General features: G+C 39.0%; 1 pseudogene; it reads left to right on the top strand.

Moving 5' to 3' along the window:
- Nucleotides 1-5,417: 5,417 nt before the first annotated feature.
- Nucleotides 5,418-5,926, top strand: LOC142450785 (ADP-ribosylation factor 4 pseudogene; annotated as a pseudogene).
- Nucleotides 5,927-7,003: the final 1,077 nt, after the last annotated feature.

The raw sequence follows: 7,003 nt of genomic DNA, 5'->3' as shown, positions 1-7,003 counted from the left end.
AAGTTGGCATTGGTTTGATGGCAGTGAGTTTGGTTTGGAGGGGGACAATCCTTAAGAGCTCAGCTGCTTGAACTCACCAGGAGAAAGATGTGGCAGTCTGTCCTCGTGAGCATTACAGCCTTGAAAGCGCTATGTTGCAGCTCTATTTGTTCAGCTTGTTAGAGTAGAGTCAGAATTGGATTACTGTTACCATAATTACACAGGATGGCTTATTATGTGACTTGGACCAAGACTTGGAGGGAAGCTGGCCTCCATCCAGTGGTCTGAACATGTCTCTTCACAATCTCTGTGACAAAAAAATGGGGGTCGAGAGGGCTTTTCCCATAAAAAGGATCGTTTTTGGGAACCCAACTGGGAAGTTCGATGTGGTCTCAGGAGATCATTATGAGTAGGAATCAAGTCATGGTAAGGTAATAAAGTGCAGAGGATCACAAACAACTCTTTAATACACTTACACAAAATCTTCAACTATCGATGAAGCACAGACACTCGCCAATTTTCAACAATACTGGAGAATATAGGATACTATTTGCCCACGAAAAACGAGAACAAGGGGTAAGTACAAGTAATGTTATCGTGATGTTATATACATTTATTTCATATCTAAGAACATTGGAATTGTTTAGAAAAATTTTTCTTGCAGAGTTTAGTGAATAAGTATTGCTATAACTTACCAGGCAGTGTGCTTCATACTGTTGTACCTAGGCCTGCAATGAGCCGGAACTGAACACCCAGCATTTACCAGCATCATCTAAAATGCCTGTGGCTATAGAATAAAGAAAATCTGCCAACCAAAATTGGCATGCAGGTCCTGAGTGCACTCTAGATCCATGTGTTTACTAATTGTTTATTTATCTGTAAAGATTAACTTTTTGTAGTGAGAATGTCATATTCAGAACCTACTACGTGATAGGAGCTAACGTGTTTTGGATATTTTCCTGGTATCCCCCATTCATCTAAATGGTTTACATATCTAGCTCATTCAATCGTCATGAAATTCTCTGAAGCTCTATACTATTGTACAGTGTTGGCCACTCAGAAAGATTAAATAATTAGTTCAAGATCACACAGCTGAAAGGAGGAGGATTGGGGATTAGAATGCAGGGCACTCAGTACCAAACCCTTCATTTTCAATCCTACCATGAAATGCGCTCCCTCTTCTTGTGCTACTGTCTTCTGTGTTTCACACAGGAATGATGCGAAACAGGCAATGACATTCTCAAGGTACCTTGTTTGCTTTCTGTGCCTCCGAGGCTTATATGGTCCATTATTCCACGAGACTAATTGTTTCCGGGTGACTGTGAGGTGCTCCATTCTTCACTGCTCTGGACATGGAGCCAGCAAGAGTCACATAGGGAATGACACTTATTGCCATAATATTCACAGTGTACTTTTTACCATTTTAGATATGGATTATGGCTGCCATGAGTGGTTCAACTATTTAGATATATTGTAGCTCTAGTGAATTCATGGGTTATGCATTCATTTGCTAACCCCAAAGTCAGCAGTTCTAATAAACCACCTCCTGCACAGGAGAAAGACGAGACCATTCATTCTTGTAAGATTTAACGTCTAAGAAACCCAAAGGTGCAATTTTATCTGCCCTACAGTAAGTCTATCAGTCAGACTATGAGTTGATGGCATAAGTTTTTAGTTAAAAAATTATAATTTGATAATTCAAAAATTTTATAAATTGTTATAAGCAATATTTTAAGTTGCATGTACATTGTTAAAAATATTGTTTGGGGTGGAGGGAACATTAGAACTGATTGTGATGATATATATGCGACTCTTTTAAAAAATGATTTAACTAAATAAGTGTATAACATGTGAATATTATATCAAGAAAACGACTAAAAAGGGAAAAGAAATCCAACTGGACCAATGGTTGCCATGTGTGAAGGAGGAAGAGGTGTTGCTAAGGGAGCATCGAGCTTACAGTAATGGTGGTGGAATAATTAGAAAAAGCATATCCATAATGGTGTGCAACACAAAGAGTACATATAATCAATGACATTAAATTATACATGCAGAAGGTGTTGAATTGAGAAAGTTTTGTTGTGTATTTTTTGCCTCAATTAAAAGAATGATTACAAGAATAACAATGAATATGAGGAAGAAGAAAATATTATTAGACTTGATTATGGTGATAATTGTACAAGTGCTCTTGATATTATTGAATTATTGAATTATATGACATGTGGATGAAGTGCCAATAATACTGTTAAAAATACTATTTTTCCAGAAAAAGATGAACTCATCCAAATATTTTTAAATATATCTTACCATGTGTAAAGTGAAGTATTTTAAACATCCAATATTAAGCTTTCAAATTGTTGATGTAAAATATGAACATTTCACCTATAACTATACTGTTTTCAGGGAGCCAATTTTCCATATAGAGCTTGATCATTTGGTTTATTCATGTCAAATAATTTACTTGACCTTTTTATTTTTTTTCATGTCAAGTGATTATCTTCCTGCAAGAGAAGGCGCCACTCCTGATTTGACCATTGTAACAAGAAAGCCCTTTCATTCAATCAACAAGTCTGACCTGGCCTTGGCTATTTGATGGCCTTGGAGTCCAAAAGCAGAGTTTTACTTCAATTTGTGAGGGCCTCTTGATCTCTAGACTTTCTCCTTCCTGACAGCCTTTGTCTGACTAAGCCTACATATTTCTTAGAATAGCTCACTAAATGCATTCAATGATAGCTAATATAGGCTATGGTATTCTGAAGGTTCGCAATTAGTTTTTTTCTCCACCATTATGTTCATCAGGCACCAGCTACTTCACAGACAACAGTTATCAAATGTGTTCCCATGGTAACACAATGCTCTCCTGCCTTCCAACCTGTTTTCTTTATTTTTCTCTGTTGAATACCATACAACCACTAAGCTATAGCGATATATTTTATGTTTGTTATGGCAGTACCCTTTTTTATATTAGCTAAGAAAATGTTATGTGCTATAATAAACACATCTAAAATGTCACTGGCTTCACATTCAGTGATAGCTTACTCAATTAAGTGCCTGGAAACACCAGATTCACAGGTAAGCCTCGTGTTTGGAGGATTTCAGCTTCACTCACCCACCACTGGGAATTCCACCAGATGCTGTCTTGTGTCGGACTCTCATCGCTCTCCCTTTCCTATCAGAGATTGCAGGGCCCACATGCACTAGCTCGACACCTGGACTTACTTTTTTGATGATAGTAAGATACCATCTCCATTCCTGCTTCTGAGATTACACATTTTTTTTAGTGTAACAGTTGAGTGTGTGTATGTATTTCCCATATCATACATTTCAATGGTTTAAACATATTAAAAAGAATTGTGCAGCCATCACCACAATCAATTTTATTATTGTTAAGAACATTTTCTTCATTCTCATTTTTTTCTATTTTCTAAACTGGAAAAGAAATAAAGACTTTATCAGACAAATAAAAACTCAGGGAATTTATCAGCAGAGATATAGTCTGTAAAACTTATTAAAAGTTCTTCAGTTTGAAGGAATGTGTAAAACTCACATCTTTAAAAAGGGGTGGGGTTGGGGGGGAAAACATAACAGAAAAACAAATTAAACTTTTAAAAATTGTTTTTTTTATTCTTAATTGATCTTATAGTTAATACTTAGAAGTAATAGTAATTACAGTGTATTGAATGATTATAACACACAGAAAGTAAAGTGTTTGACAGTACATGATAAGAAATGGGACGGTAGATTAAGGAATATTCTGTTATAAAGTATCTGTATTATCTATGAAGTGATATGGTGTCTAAATTGATGTTGTTGTTTTTAAGGTGGCCCTAAGTACAACAGAACCAAACATTGCCTTACCCTGTTACATACTCAAGATTGTTGCTATATTTGAGCCCATTGTTGCAGCCATTGTGTTGATCCATCTCATTGAAAGTCTTCCCCTTGGATTCTGACCCCTTGTATTAGTCTGGGTACTTTAGAGGAACAAATCCACAGAAACTCATGTAAAAGAGAGAGTTTTATATAAATGTTAACTGCACATTAAGAAAACATCCCGACCCAGTGCTGCCCAAGTCCACAAGTCCAACATTAACCCACATGTCCGACATCAATCCAAAAAGTCCTCGTCCATCTCACAAAACACATGCAATGACGCCAATTGCAGGAGGAAAGCCGACTCAGTGAATATGTAATCATCTTAGCGCTGGCAGGGGTCTCCACACAGCTGCTCCAGCACCCAGGGCTGCATCGGGGTAGGTCCATATAGCTTCTCTTCAGGGATGTCTTGCAAGATGTGAGCCTTGCCAGCTAAAACAGGGAACTAGCTAAGGCAGCTGCACCCTGGTCCGACCATCACAAAGCAAGGGACCCGAGAACTCGAAAGGCGAGGCTCACAGAGCCATTTCTCTCTCCACCCTTCAATTAAACACCTACATGTGTTTATTGGCCAGGTTGGCACAATAATCTATAACTATATCACCCTTAATTTCCCGAGCATGATGTCCTCTCCCAGGGACGGCCTCTCTTAATAGCATGTTTAGAGGATGAAAAGCAAAGCCTTCCCATGCTCACTCCTTCTTCTTCTTCTTTTTAAAAATAGTTTCATTGGCACATGATTTGCATACTACACAATTCAATAGTTCAATCATATCAAGGAGAATTGTACATTCATTCTAGAGTCGCTCCTCCCCCCTCTTCCTGCCCCAGTTAAATAGCCTTTAAAATAAATTGTGCAATCACAATCCATTCTGGTGCTCTCTCTCCCCTCCTGCCTTCATTACTTATTCTCCAAATCCCCTTGGCCTCCCCATCACCCATCCTCACTCCAGTATTCCCTACATCACGTTTTATCAGTTATTATCATCATGATCAGCTCTTCCTGTGTGCCACAGCTGGAGACCCAACAGAAAACATTAAAAAACAAAATCTCAATAAGGGGGTAAGGATAAAATCCTAATAGTGTAAAGACAAAAAGACAAATAATGCATACAAAGGAAAAGACCCCATCAACCTTCAAAAAGCCAGGGAAGAAATTTCTGCCACGAAACCAGTACAACAAGATACTTGCACCCAAAACAAATTCAAGTCATGTCTACAGAGCGGTCAACTGGCCAACTATCGAGATTGCTCCAGCCCATCAAGATCACAATGGTCAGGAGGAGGCTGGGCCGCCGCCGGAGTCGCGTGGCACAAGCAGAACCTTCACACCAGAGCCGGAGCTGCTGTGCCAGTCGCGGAGTAGGTCCTCGCCCCACTTATTCCTGCCAGGGTCCAGAAGCCTTGTCCGACCGACCGGCCAGCAAGCAGCGCCCCACTGCTCTCTTCTCTTCTCAAATCTCCCCTTCTTTCTCACTCAGTTTGCGGGGAGCGTGAAAGGAGAAGGCCCCGGGACGCCCCAAACCCCTCTGCTCCTGTCCAGCGCAAGTGCCCCAGCTGCAATGGGTCTGACCCTCTCTTCTCCGCCTGTTGGGCAAGAAGCAGGTGCGCATTTGATGGTTGGATTGGATGCTGCTGGCAAGATGACCATTCTGTATAAACTGAAGTTAGGAGAGATGGTCACCACCATTCCTACTATTGTTTTTAATGTAGAAACAGTAGAATGCAAGAACATTTGTTTCACGGTATGGGATCTTGGTGGTCAAGACATAGTGAGTTGTGAGATGCAGTTCTGCTGCTTTTTGCAAACAAACAGGATTTGCCAAATGTGATGGCCATCAGTGAAACAACAGATAAATTAGGCCCCTGTTCTCTTCGTAACAGATATTGGTCTGTTCAAGCCACTTGTGCTACACAAGGAACTGGTCTGTATGAGGGACTTGACTGGCTGCCAAATGAGCTTTCAAAACGTTAAATGAAACTGGATATCTAACCAAGGACATAATTTGATTGAATTGGTCTAGGCTTGTTACAACAAAATTAGTTTGCATCTTGGTTATTAAACAGTATAAAGAACTGGTTTGGGGCAGAATATTACAGCGTTGAAATTATTTTGTTGCCAATTATTGTTAACCAAGTGGAATGTTGCTATTTAGTAATATGCTTGGCTTGAAATAAATTGTTCTTAACTTGGGGGAAAAGGTGTCCTCTTTTAATTTTACTTCCCTTAAGCCTAAATGCCTGGCCATAGCTATGTGACACCTTTAAATAAAACTGTTTTGAATGTCTTTCTAACAAAATTGTTATAATTTCATAAAACAAGTAACTTCTGTGAGAAACATAAATTAGGTTTTAGCACTATATTATGCATGTTCCACCTTGCTCCAAAAGATATTTAATGTTATTTTTCCACTTCCAATTTTATTTATTTTGTTGTCGAGAAGATACACAGCAAAACATGTATCAATTTAGCAGTTTTGGTTTTGAATGTCTTGAGCCCACAACAAACAATGATTTGAAGTTACCCCTGTACACTTCACTCTGATACCTTTATCATTCTTGGGACAGTCTGCTGATTAAAAGAATAGCATTCGATTTGTATTTATTTCCCTTGCCAAAAATATTTTCTAACACTGCTTGTGGCAGCCAGGGAAATGCTCCAAAACACGATTAAATCCCTTGAAGCATTGAGGACACCCCTAACCACCCCTGCCCCTGAGTGACTCCTGGCTTCCTTCCATCAGCCCAACTTCCCTGGTGTGGTTTGGACCATAGCTACTTCTGTGCTACTTCAGCAGATTGTCTCCCTCGTATTGTATCTTTTTTATGTTGCATGAGCTTTTGGTATCAGCCTCTTTGCCCAGTATAATAATTCCGCTGATGTTTTATTAATTATTAGTGAACATATCTTCTTTATGAGATTTTGGAAAGCTCATCCAACTTAATGAATAAGTTTCTTCATAACCCATTTGGAATTATTCCTAATAAAATGATAAACTACGGGGAATAAAAGATCACAATGGTCTCTGCATGACAGTAAGGCTGTTCAAGGCTCTTGTCTGGGTCAAGCTCCTTTCAAATGAACATTCTGGCTGTATTTCTTTCAAGACAGATGGGTTTGTTCTCATGGAAGTCCATAGTATTTTCT

Source organism: Tenrec ecaudatus, chromosome 6, assembly GCF_050624435.1.
Source record: "Tenrec ecaudatus isolate mTenEca1 chromosome 6, mTenEca1.hap1, whole genome shotgun sequence".
NCBI lineage: Eukaryota > Metazoa > Chordata > Mammalia > Afrosoricida > Tenrecidae > Tenrec > Tenrec ecaudatus.
The sequence above is the reverse complement of the archived record's forward strand: the minus strand, read 5'-3'. Positions and strand labels throughout refer to the sequence as shown.